Below are 13,267 nucleotides of genomic sequence, written 5' to 3'. Positions count from 1 at the left end.
CCTCCCGCTCGGGAAAGGTGCAGCGGGCTGGCGAGGCGGCAGCATATGGAGAGCAGCCAGCTGGGAGCCCTCCAAAGCCGGCGCCCAGACAGAGGTGAAAATCAATAACGCTGCTAATAAATCAAAGCGCAGCCGCTGGCACACGGCCCGGCTCTGCCCCGGCCCCGGGTTAGTCACTTCTGGCTGCTCTCCTCTCCTGGGGCTGGGCCTCGCACCGAGCAGTGCCGCTGTCGACTCCTGCTGCCAGCACCCGGCCAGGACAGGCGGCCGCTCCCGGCCCCGCTCCCGGCCGTGCTCAGCCCCGCGGGCCGCCCCTTCCCGGGAGCACTCCCGGAGCATCCGCGGGATCTGCGGGGGTGCGGGGCGGCGGAGGGAAGAGGGTCAGGCTGCTCACCCCGGGAGGGAAGGGGTCAGGCGGCTCCCAGGGCTCCAGCCCGCAGCCCGGCCGCAGCCCCGCGCTGCGCGGCCGCCGGGCCGGCAGTGACACCGCGCGGCGGGCACCGGCACCGGCCCCGGCAGAGCGCGGACACGGCGGGGGGAGCGCCTGCTCCGCCGGGGGCCGTGGTCTCGGCTGTTGGCACAGGGCTCTGCCTGCCCCATCCTCCATTGGGGAAGGAGCCTTCTCCTCCCTCTCCTTCTGGATATATATATACACACACACGCACATACATATATATAAATGTATATATATAGCTGCAGCCCACCTCCCTCCTCCTCGACTCAAAGCCTATAACGCTGTCGTGTCTTGCCTCTACGCCCCGCATGCCCATTCCCACTGGTGGCGCGGAAGAGGTGCCAGCAAACCCTCCCGGCTCCGCGACACCCTCCAGGAAGCAGGCAGCCTTATCTGTAATCATACTCACCCCGCTTTTTCCCAACCTCAGTCCCTTACACCATCCCCATTTGGCTGGCCCTCCCGGGATGTTTTAAATGAGATTCTGTTTTCTTCAGGCCAGGGATGATCTTTCATCATGTCTGGTACAACCCTTCCCGCGCTGGATGCAGGCAGCATGGGACCTGCAGGCATAATTACAGTCCCGATAATAAGTACCAGTCATGTTGTTTGTCTCCCCACTCAGCCTGCCACGCTGTGCTGTAATCAAACTTGCTGATTGTTTTTAAAAGGCAGGTATGTACTTTGGGCCTGATGCAAGGTTGTCCTACATTCTGCTCTGGGTCACGTCGGGATCTCTGGATTCGGTACTGAAGGGCTGCGGTAATCCTGCAGGCTCGTGTGCTGCAGGGCTCTGGTTCCCTGCCTTCCCCAGAAGACCTGAGACCCCTGCACTCAACACAGCATGTGGGCACAGTGCTCAGTCAGGACACACCCTCTTGTTTGTCTGCTGCAAAGGAGAGATGACCTGATGCTGTCCTCTCATTCCACTTTATGAGCTGCAGCACTTCCTGAAGGCTGCCAGTCCCGTGATGCCCGGCACAACGGACGTGCCGGGTACATTTCTCCTCATTTTCCCATTAATAAGCATGTGGTAAGTGCTGGTGCTGGACGGTGCTGTACTGGCAGTACCACAGACTCCCATGAGGAGACATGGCAGGACAAGAAGACTCTTCTCTGCCTATCGGATTAGCATAAGTCAAGTCAAGCTGGTCGCTCCAGCTGTGCAGATCAGGACAGGAGAGATACATCAGCACATCCTGAAATGCCAATTTCAGCTGCGGCTCCCTCTGTGTGGCTAGCCTGCTCTGTGGGAGCCACTCACCAGGGCTGCCAATGTCTCTGACGAGCACACTGGTGCTTGCAGACGCTGCTGGCACATGATGCTGCTGTGGAGCTGCACCACAGACACAAACTTCTGCAGAGTTCACATCCCTGGTTTTCCCCAAAGGGACCTGGTTAAAGGGCAAGACTTTGTCTTTGGGGAGACAACCAGATCTGTGATGTGGCGGATCACTTGGGGAAGGCTTGGGAATGCACTGAGACCCTGGACAATAGTCCTCCTTCCAGATGCTACTGTGCTGAGGCTGACAGGGCTGTGTATCTCTGTGCCCAAGACCCCTTGGCATGTGTTGCCCAGGACCCATGGGCATGTGTTACCCCAGCCCTGGAGCTAACTCATCCCCACATGTCCAGAATGAAAATGCAGGCACATGTCTCTTCTTTCTGTTGACCCTGTCCCTTGAATACTAGCAGTTTCTTCAGTGTCTTCAGGGGCCTCAGATATTCATTTTCATGCCCCCTCAAAAACATGGCTTGGGAAAATGCAAAACACATCCACACCTGGCATCGGGCAGGTGCCCATCTGGATGCTGGAGAATGCTACAGAAGAGTCTGTTCTCTGAATATCACCGAGATCAGAGAACACTGGGCCTCTCATCTGCTGAGCAAACAGTTGCATAAATGAAACTGCCTCGGGCTCGCTGGAGTAAACTCACACACCCAGTGTGTCCTGGAGTTCACGCGTTTTAGAGAAGAAAGGCACAGAAATATCACTGTCTGCTAGGGACAGTTCACTGCTCCACCTTTTTCAGCTCTCCTCTGGCAGGTTGTCATCACGCCTTGCCTATCACACCATTCTCTCCTGCCCTGCACTCTGGGCAGGTTTCCAGGCTCCAGCTGGGGAATACTGACTTGATTAGATTTGATTCACAAAGGCATTTCACAACACTTGTTCACCTAAACAAAATAAAAGTCTTGGATCTAAGGATATTAATTAAGGGCAGGATAGATCCTTTTGAAGCAAACTTCTGGTAACTCACCAAATTTTAAATAGTACACTTTCCTGCCAAAATCCCCTGCTGAGGGAAAGTTCATATAAGTTCAGCTGCCTAACCTATGACTTCCCAAAATATGAGGTGACATGTTTTTGACTTTTGGATCCCTTAGACATAAAGACTGCTGTTCCAATTTTGTAAATTAACCACTTATCAGGTATGCAGGAGGTTTTAGCCATCTTTTCAGGCCTCAGACAAACAGGATGCCACCAAGGATGAGGAGGATGTTGTGTCTCTTACTCCTTTGCCTCCAGTTCTTTTTGCTTGGACTCCTAATTGATGTGTCCAACATGCACACTAGGAACAACAGCAAAAAGCCATCACACCTGCAGCAATGTCCAGTTCCCAATAATTTCTGCTCAGGCTGACCTGAGAGGGAAAAATCCCTCCCTGGCCCAGTTCCATGCTGTGGTGTCCATCATACTCAAAATTCACTTTTCTCCCCTGGCTGATTTCTCAGTAGCTACACATAGATGGGCATGAGCTGGCTCCTTTCTGAAAACTAGCAGACTTCAATGACTACTGCTGAGTTTATAATGAGGTTTGCCACCCCATGCTCTCAGACTGACACCATATTCAGTTCCACAGCACACTTCTCATCTTGCACATCCACAAGGCCATAGCTGGAACTGCTTAAAAAACAACAAACAAAGCATAGTGCACAAGGAGAAAACTAATGGTGACATACCAACAGCCTTACTGGGTGCTCAGGGAGAGGAGCAATGCTGACCTCTTTGGAACCAAGGCAGGGGAGCATCATTTGCTCGCCACTCTCTCCTGGTAAAGAGGTCAGTCTCTCTGACCAGCTCAGCCACTAGCCCCTCCTGAAGCACTCACAGGTGCAGGGGCCAGGCTGGCTTTCGTTTCCGCCCTTCTGGCAGTTTCACCCTGAAAGAAAACCACTATGGGGACACATTCAGTTTCCTCTCCATTAAACCATTCCAGAAAAATAATCTCTACCAAATGCACTTTCTTAAGAAGCAGCACAAAGCCTGCTCTGTGAATCCCAGCAACAATGTGCTCATTAAAAACTTGCTGTTACGCAGTAAGGAAAGTGCTCTTGGGAAATGGGTCTAAAAAAGGGGGTACAGTCAGGAGCAGAACATGGATGGAGAAAGGAATTTACAGTCAGACACTCCTTCACTAGGATAGAGTTGCTTCAGTCTTACTGCAAAATGCTCTAAGGCAAAGCAAGAGCTGGTCCTGAGCAGAGGAAAACATGCAGGCACATGTTACACTGGCCTATGGACACTGCTCACATGATGGAAAGGGCATCTGAGGGCCACATGACAGCTCTCAGGAGAAGGCCATGGTTGAGGTGGACCTCTGTGAAGAGCAGGAGACTGTCCTGAAGCTCAGCTCTGTTCCCATCAGCTCCCAGCCTTACTGAACGTAGAGGAGTTTCATGCAGCGACAGATGCAACACAGGATTGTACCTGTGCTCAGGCACAATTCCCCACTTCCTCTGGGGAAGCACAGCCCCCAGCTTGCCTGGCAGGTCTGGTGCACCACACTGCAACATGACACGAGAGAAAGCATTTTTGGTCATATCAAAATGAGTAATTCTTTTAACTGGAAATCTCAGTGAAGTGAAGACCATTGTGCAAAACATTTCCGTGTTGATGAATCAGCTTCTTCCAAGGGGAAAAGCTGAGCCATTTGTAGAACGCTGGCCCGTTATACAGCACAAGCCCTCCCCCAGAGACCTCGCAATTAAGGCCTGAGACAAGCTGGAGCAAGCAGGCAAAATAAACCCTAGGTTCACAGGTACCAATTAAGCAAGGAGAGCAGAAATCTGAGTTTACCACTGCCCTGACCAATGCCAGAGGGGAAAAGTGAGTTGGCCAATTTCAAAATTAGATTTAAAAGAAGAGGAGCTGGTTAACATGAACCAATAAGCCTCACTAGGCTGAAAAATGATGAAATAGCCCTCTGTGTGTTCTTGCCTCCCCCTTTTATACATATGTCATAAATAATTAACTGGCTCTTTGTCTTCAGCCCTTGATGAATTCTGGAGTGTAGTAACAGGAGTAGCCGATGGTATCTTGACTCTTCTGCCTTCAGACAATACTACACTCTTGCATGTAATCCTATGATGGCACAAAGCAGGTTCTCCTTATCCTCCCAATCAGGTTTCTATCCTGTCTTCTTCCTGTGCATGTAATTATCTTCTGGAGTCACATTCATAGAAGCAATAAGCACATACACCGCACAGCAGCACCATTCAGACTGGCAGAGCTGCTAAGGCTGGGCTGTAGTTACACAGTAGAAATCCTTCAGCAGCAGTCAGCAGCCCTGGACAACAACAGCAAGCAAGTAACACCTTGTAGGCCAGCTTACCCTTTAGCTTTTTTATTATTTTTGTGGTCATAAGTCTTGTGGGAGTACCTAGCAGGTAATATGTCACAAACAAATGTTGGGCCTGGAGACCAACAGAGCAGACGATATTTTTCTTTGGCTGTAATCTGAGCCACCCTCAAGAGACAAGGTGTGTTATCACTGTCCTGGCAGTCATGCCGGTGGCTGGGCACGCAGCAGTGTCCCACCATGACCAGGAGTTAGGGAGTTGCCAAAGCAAATGAAACACAAGACAGGAGGTACGTGAATAAATCTGGTCTACCACCACTGCAGGCAAACACAGTTCATGCTGGGAACAAGCAACAGAGAATGGGATCCCATCCCACCCAAGGGCAGGATTGTCATATTCCACTTTCTAGCAAACCACTCAACTGTCCATAGCTTGGGAAGTTCTGCAAGACGCCTTGCACACATTTGTGCACTTCCTGAGAACATCATGAAAGCCACAGTAATCCTGGAAGTGTGACAGTACTGGAGGCTGAACTAAATCACACCACTGTGTGCATTTCATTTGATGTGGTTGAGGTGGGAAAAGGCAGCCTGGATGGAATGAGTGTGCACTTCTGGTGTGGACAGTCATCATGGGCTGGCAGAGGGAAGGGAGCTTTCTGGGGAAGGAGACGGAGCATGGTTGGCACAGAGGGCATAGATGGGAGGGCTGGCCCTAGCCGGGGTGAGACAAGCAAGTTCACTTGAGATCTTGGGGGTGATTTAAAAAATGAAGCACAAAGGTAGGTCTGAAGAGCTGCATGAGCAGTCACATTGAAGTAGCACAAACAGGTACCGCCGGTCTGCATCTCCCTCTCTCTCATCCACACCCCTCATCCTGCCCCACCTGCTGGCTCCACAGGGCCTGAGTCTCCACAGCTCCCTTGTAGGAAAGGAGGGCTCCCACCCTTTCTCTCTGTCTCCTGCCAGGCTGGGAGGGCTCTGCCTTTCCCATGTACATGCTCCCGTGGGCCTCAGGAGGCCTGTGGGCTGTCCTTGGCTGGCACTGCAAAGGGGCAAGGAGCGCCCACATCCCTTGAGGCTCCTTCCTGCAGGAAGCATGTACAAAAGTGCAGTGGTGAATTTCCCCCCTCCTTCCATCATGTATTACAAGCCTTTTGTGAAAGCAAATAATTAAAAAACAAATTAATAAAATCAAATTAACTGAGACATGACCTCAGCGTGGCCGCTCGGAGCAAGAGGCAGTGTCTGGACCTGATTGACTGTTGCTACACCTATGCCACAGCATTTTATAGAGTAGTCAAAGAAAAGGCAGGGTCCATGCTGCATGTTATTAATGTTTATTGGTGAAAGAACAACACTAAATCCCCAATTTCCCAGCTTTTTCTTATGGGAAATGTAAGGGTTTGATTGGAAAGTGTTCACCCAGCTGCTGGAGCTGAGACTGAAATGAGCGTGTTGTAACAAATGAACTGCCCATTTTTTTCCGTGAAAACAAATATAAACACAGTGGGGTCAAAATCTGCTCTTTTCTTTGGTAGATGAAATGCCTGGCTTGTCCCAGCTAAGCTAAACACATTTCCCTCCAGCTTTGCCCTTCACTTTTCAGTCATGCCCCCAGCAAGCCGGCAATCCCAGAGCAACATGGAGACAACACGAGGATCTATCTGGGACAAGCGCTTCTGTGCAGAGTGACAGACAACAAGCACAAGGCAGGGTATTACTGCGGGCTAGGGAGTGTATCCACCTCAAAAATGCTGTTGACTGCAGATGTTATGAGGAAACATGTCACCATTGTAGACAGCCGTGTACATGGTGATGTCTGATTGAGATCACTACTAATTACTCTGGCAGGGTACTTGAGGTGCCTTAGAAAGCCAACACCCGCTGATGAGGCGTGATCCTTCCTGGAGTGGTGCTCTGCCGATGATTGCAGCTTGGGTGTTTCAGCTTGTGCTTGTCTTTCCTCCTGAGAAGGGGGTTGCAACTTCTTCTGACCCTGAGCTCCCACAAGGAGTGTGTTCACTGGTCTGTCATGAACTTCTGAATGACAACCCTGAAAGCAAGTAAATTTATGACAGTTTGATACTCAGCCATACACAACTGCTCTCGGGGTGTGGGTTTTCACCCACTTTTGCTTGGCAGTAAATTCACTCAGGAACTGAAGGAAAAGTATGATGCAAGCCATGCCCTAAGCAAGGAAGAAGGAAGATGCTAGCTCTGCCCCTCTGTCCATGCAGAGAGGCTCCAAACAAGACTAAAAGCAAAAAGGAAAAAGGCAAGATGATGGATGTGAAATGCAAGAGGGAAATATAGCTAAATATCAGAGGGGTAAAAAAAACATTCAGGAAGAGATGTGCACTTGAAACACCCCTTCTCCATGGCTAGGGCTTCCATTCCCAACTGTGACACCTCCAGCCCCACTGTGGCCTCTAACCCGTCGCAGGGGACCTGAGAGATGTGAAGGCCACTGAGCCAAAGCTCACCCATTTGTTCTCAGGGCACAGTTCATCCTGCCCAGCCACCTCTGTATTTCAGCCATAGTGAATGAAGAGGTAAATGCCAGCTCTCCTGGACATTCCCATGGTGACACTGAAGCACAAACACAAACATAGCACAAACACTGGTTCCTGCCAGACAGGTAGTCTTCAAAAGAGCCAGTGCCCTGGGGAGTAAGTATTTAGGCATACTCGTAATTTGATTTTAAAGGTTGGAGAATTCTAGGCAAAGAGCTGGGGAAAGTGGTGTGAAAAGACCTCAGTGGTTTTCTAACTAGCATCTTCTTGGCATTGTAGCAACACGCATTAGCAATAGCAAAAGATCCAAGACAAGATATTCAACAAAAACGAGGTCAGTGGAACAAAACACATTATTACTGAAACCAACTTGCCTCACAACGTTAGCTGTGCCATGAAAGACACTGACTCAAACCCGATAAGAGATGAAATATTAGAGGTTGCAGCACACATTTCTCAAGAGCTCCTCCATTGATCCTGCTGCCCAGTTGATGATCTCTTTGATGACTTCCAGTTTCACCAGGGGGTCCTTTCATTTCCCCCCCTGTGCTGGTGTGAGGCTCCCACATGGCAACTTCTGCCATCCAGTGTTCACAGCAGTGCTGACTGCTCTGGCTTCTTCTGCATGGTACTTACAGACCCATGGCAGAGGCCTATCCCACACAGAGGCTGTGCTTTTGCATCACATTGCTCAGGCATTTGTTTTATACTTCTTTTTTTCCAAAAAGGAAAATTGAATAATTTTTTTCAGGTTTTCTTTCTGGTTTATTTTTGGCTTGTTTTGTTTTTAAAACACCTTGATATTTTAAATCATCTTGATGCAGAAAAAGGACTTGCATTTTGGACTGATGCAAGTGGCCATGAGTGAAAGGATACTCTCATTCAAATATTGTACTGAGGTCACACAGCGCACCAAAGTCAATTAAAATACTTTTATCACTGTTATGGTAGACTCTTGAAAAAAAACCCAATATTTTGCAACCTTGCATTTCCTGACACGTGAAGATGAATCTAAGTCCCAGCACTGGGAGCAAAGACCTTTGCTCCTTTGCTCATATAGAAAAAGAAAGTGGGAAGGCACATCAAAAAGGCACTACTGCTTGTCTAGGTGCCCTCTGGGAAAATGGCAGGACCATGCTCCAACAGAAACAATTGAGCAGATGCCTGCAGGTGGACTTCAGAGCCACGACAAAGCTAAGAAACCCACTAGTTTGGGTCAGAAAGAAAGGAAAAGCCTTTGGCTGGAGCTGAAAAAGGGCTCTTGACATTTAACAGTTTCCCCTCAAAGTTCCCCAAAAAAATCAGAGGTGGACTCTGGCTGTTTCTCTAGAGAAAATAATGCCACAGGTATAGTGAAAACTGGAAAATGAAGGTTAGGAACAGGGTGGTTCTTTACTGATAAATCATCATGACACTCTTTGCAGAGTAAACAGGAAGTTTCTCTTCTCTGGTATACCAAGGTTTTCAGGAGGAAATGATTGCATACACAGTTGCTGAGTCTGTTACCGATAATTATAATCTGTTTTTCTACTGAAGTAAACTCCCTCACTCTTTTGCAGTTCAACTCAGGTGATAGTTTTCAACACTTACATCATCATCATAAAAAGGAGTGTCCAAAGTCTTGCAGGGACTGGGAGAGGCAAGCAGTGGGCATCGGCTCTGCCTCCTGCAGAGCAGCAGGAGAGCAGCAACAGCAGCTGGCAGGTGATAAGCAGCATTCAGTCTGGGTAGGGGCAATATTCAAGCAGGGAAAATCAACAGGTCCTGAAGCAAAATAAATCTGCTGAGTTTTGAAATAGATTTCTACTTGAAAGAGAAAATCTAGCATGGAGGCGAAGCTGGGAGAATTAAAAGGGCTGCCAATGTGGGCTGCCCGTGCAGAGTGAAGAGGGAAACATCATCCCATCCCATGCCATCCCATCATTGCTGCTGTTTGGGGGAACCCAGGAACATTTATCCCTGGAGCAGAGCTAAAGGAGGGGAGCAACTGGCCCCGGCACCACAGGGACTGAGGGATCCCCAGGGAGGAAGCGTGGGGAGCTCACCCTGTTCCTTACACCCTCACACACAGCCCTCTGGGTCAGATCAGTACAAGTATTTAGCTGCCTACAAATGCAAATCAGGCACAATGTGGTGTTTCCCAAAGCATTTGCATCTCAGACACCCACATATTCCTAAAACTCTCTCCTTCCGCCTATGCACTCTGCGTTAGTTTCTTCATTTCTAAAATGGATATGGTAATTACCCGCCTCTCTGGCAGCAGCAGGAGAGGAGATACCTGCTCTGCTGCTGTTACCTCAGTGGTGTCAGCACCACATCCCCTTCCCATTCCCCCTCTGTGCCATGTGCCAGGTGATGCCAGCTACTCCATCAGCACCTGCAATTGCATCTGGAGACTTTGGGAGAGGAGAGAAATGCCAGCTCTGAGTCTAGCCTTGTTTAAGATGGTTTTCTGGGATGATGCTTCCTGACCATTACCTCAATATCTTCAGGCTCCTGCCTCAGGAAAACTTCAGGCTCCCCAGACTGGCAGCACATCTGATCATTGTGTTTCACACATGCAGCTGCTGGCAGGCACGTGATGGGCACTTGCCAGAAATACCACGGGGTCATGAGCGTGCACTGCAGTGAAATGAAATCTGTGTGGGTGCCTTTCAAGGAAACCACAAGTCTTTGGGCACCCCAGCAGTCACACAGCTCAGGAGAATCTGTCTCCTGTGTGAATTTTTACAGTGTATTTTTTCTGGATTGTCAGCCTTTTGTACTTGCCCTTCATAGCTAAGCCATATCTTCATCTCCTCTTGGCAGTGCTCATTTCTCACAGTAAGAGAATATCATCAAAACCTAAGCATAACAAACAGAAGTGTATTCTTGCCAATCAACATAAAGCAATCCCACATTAAATTGACCTGCTGGATAGTGCTTTACGTTCTACTTACTCAAACATAAAATCCTGTTTTCCTTTATATAGGAAAGAGGGAAGTGTACAGGCAAAGGGGTTTCACTTCAGGAGCAAGGAATACCAAAGAGAGTTCACCAATTCAGTTTGCAGGCTGAACTCAGCAATTAAAGTATCACAACATGGAATCTATATGCTCAAACAAACACTTCAGCTGATCATCCACGTACTTCAGGCAGGCAATCCATCAGGTCTGACCACTCTGACACTTTTGAAAACTTGTGCAAATAAAAGCATTAGGCAGTGCAGCAAGTTAGACCTTGAGGCAGGTGCACTGGCTGTGGGCAGAGCAACATAGCTGACCTAAAAGCTCCTAGGCCAAAGAGGGCGCTATCAAGACTGAGGTCACAGCATAGCACATATGGTGGGGTCACGGTGTTAAATTCGGGGTGCTCAGGTGCTGCTCAGCATCTCAGACCTGACACAAAAGGTACCACCAAAGCAGCAATGTTGCAAGCAAAAGGATGCAGCTCCCCTTGGCTGCAGTAAATGCAGCTCATTCTGTACAACCTCCCAGGGAGGTGCTGAATGTAGTACACTAAATTAGCAGGAATGCTGCAGCTTGCTATTAATGCATCCTGTGAGCTGCTGGACTCACAGAAACTCCACAGAGCATGGTGGGAACAGACTCTCCTCAGCTGCAGACCTATGTGCTCAGCCATTCCAGCTCCTATTTTTCATCTGTGTCAGGCTCATCCTGAAATAGAGAGGAGCGTATGGTGATGGTGCAGTGGTCCTGAGCTTTTCCCTTGGCTACAAGTGCAACACAGATCAGCCCTGGAGTTTTAACTCAGCCCCTGGTGCTGCCTCCTGGGAATCTGCTACCAGTGTTTTTTTCTCATCTGAGCACTCAAAAAATTGTTTGGCTATCTAAACGTGCCAAGATACACAAAACCAGGGGAAGATAGTAACAGTGGAGAGCTGAGTGGTAGTGATTAATAAAGACACCAGACCCTTCAGACTTTCATTAGGAAATACAGCAGAGACCTGAGTCACTGGCTGCTCCCAGGGCTTGCTGCAGCTGTGGCACTCAGCAGCACCTTGCAACACCTCTGCTGGCTCAGCCACCTCGCTTGCCTGGGAGTTTCACTACAGCCCACTCCAAACTGTGCTGGAAGATTGGAAAATTGCCCAAACCACTGTTTCTTGACCAGCACACTGGCTTACGGAGTATGTGCTTCAAATGTCATGCCATGTGGGTGAATGTCAGGAGACCCAGAGACAGGAGTCATAAGAAGAAAGCCACAAGAGCCCTGGTTATTAAAAGGTCTCAGGACTTAGCTGCTAGGCAGGGTCTTTTCGTCTATTTGCACAGTGTCTGAAGCATCCCACATTGGTAAACTCTTAAATCCCTTGTCACCTAGGGACTGTCACACTGGGTCTGATAGGTCTTTCCTTCTGTAGCTTGCCTCCAAAAGGACTCAGCAGTGGGTGTTGATGGAAAGAGGGTGAGAAACAAGGCATGCACTCCCCATCCCCTCTCTTGGCGGGTTCTCCTTTTCAGAAATTCTTCTTTTTCCTACAAGGTGTGCAAGGCTAGAGAGGCATTTATGCTCACAGATAGCTTATCTCCCTGGTTCATCCTCAGTCCTGGGCCCCCAGCTGCATGCACTGCCTACTGGCCAGCAGCAAACCTGCAAGCTTCCTTGGGCAAAACACAAGGGGAAAAAATAGTGAACATCAGCCCTCAGAGCTACAGGGGGACTCAGGTCAAAGGGTCTGCCAGCAGGCAGCCTGCACACTCCTTAACAACCCCCATTGCAAATAACCTTGAAGCAGAACCCACTTTTCCTTAGCAGGGATTTCCAGCCACAGGAGCAGAGCTGGGCCAGAGAAGCAAGTGAAAAAAATCCTGCTGATTTCAATGAGAAGCAGCAGGCCAAGCTCCAGTGCTCCAGATATTCCTGCCAGACACCAATGCAGATTTTTTTGAGAGCTGGCTCCTGTTGTAGTAGAAGACACAAAGCATTTATCTGGCTTCTTCTGGCATCCAGAGGTTTCTCCCTAGAGAGGAAAGGTAAGTAAAGACTTCGGTAATTATTTGTGCAGCCTGGTCACAAGCGTGGTGGAGGTGGGCTAGGGCAGAGGCAAAGCCCTGAGATGGCTCTGGCTCAGCAAATGCTGCCTAAGACTTACCATGGGCCAGGGCTCAAACTTCTTCAGCACACACCCCTCCACAGTGTTAGCTCCTGTTTTGCTGACAGTTGCAGCTGTGGAGAGCCTTTTGCTGATTCACAGGCTTTGCAAGGGTTATTATTAGCTTATTGAGATGAAATGGCTGTTGATTTGAAAAGATTTGGTACAAAACCAGGGCAGAGTGACCTGAAAGTGGGAGGATTTCTTTTTCTTGATGGCAAGTGTCAAGCCCATCATGCTTTGCCTGTATGCACATACAAGCTGATGAGGATTAATGCACAAGTAGTGCACTGTTGCCACTATTAAAACGGCAGCACCCTCCCCCTGAAGAAAAAAGGGGGAAAGAGAGAAATCCTTTTACATGGATCCCCATCCCCCTAATAAACAGGGAGCTAGGACCTGGGGGTGACAGCTCTGGGGGATGAGCAAGTGGGGCTGATGGTCACTGACACGAGGTGTCCACCTGCTCTGGCTGGCTGTGTTTTACTGTGCAATATTGTCTCCTAGCAAAAATGCCCAGCGTCTTTGCCCTCCATTTTCCACAATCATCTTAATCCTTCAGGGCAAAAGCTCTTGTAGCAGTTGTTGGGAAGTGGAGTCAGATGTTTCCTGTAAGGTC

At 49.2% G+C, this 13,267-nt stretch overlaps 1 protein-coding gene and 1 long non-coding RNA gene across 2 annotated transcripts in view; both read right to left on the bottom strand.

Moving 5' to 3' along the window:
• Positions 1-1,000, bottom strand: part of RD3 (RD3 regulator of GUCY2D) — a 44,789-nt gene extending 43,789 nt beyond the window's left edge. The window contains exon 1 of the mRNA XM_069009591.1: positions 864-1,000. The gene's annotated coding sequence lies outside the window, so the exon portion shown is untranslated. The remainder of the gene's footprint in view (positions 1-863) is intronic.
• A 5,420-nt stretch (positions 1,001-6,420) lies between these two features.
• On the bottom strand, positions 6,421-12,716 carry LOC138107191 (uncharacterized). Its single transcript, XR_011149295.1, has 3 exons — positions 12,649-12,716; positions 12,299-12,516; positions 6,421-7,093 (listed from the first exon to the last, which is right to left on the bottom strand). It is a non-coding gene; the product is annotated as an uncharacterized lncRNA (long non-coding RNA).
• Between the last annotated feature and the right edge of the window lie 551 nt (positions 12,717-13,267).

Source organism: Aphelocoma coerulescens, chromosome 3, assembly GCF_041296385.1.
Source record: "Aphelocoma coerulescens isolate FSJ_1873_10779 chromosome 3, UR_Acoe_1.0, whole genome shotgun sequence".
NCBI lineage: Eukaryota > Metazoa > Chordata > Aves > Passeriformes > Corvidae > Aphelocoma > Aphelocoma coerulescens.
Note: the sequence above shows the minus strand (reverse complement) of the source record. Positions and strands in the feature narration are given on the sequence as shown.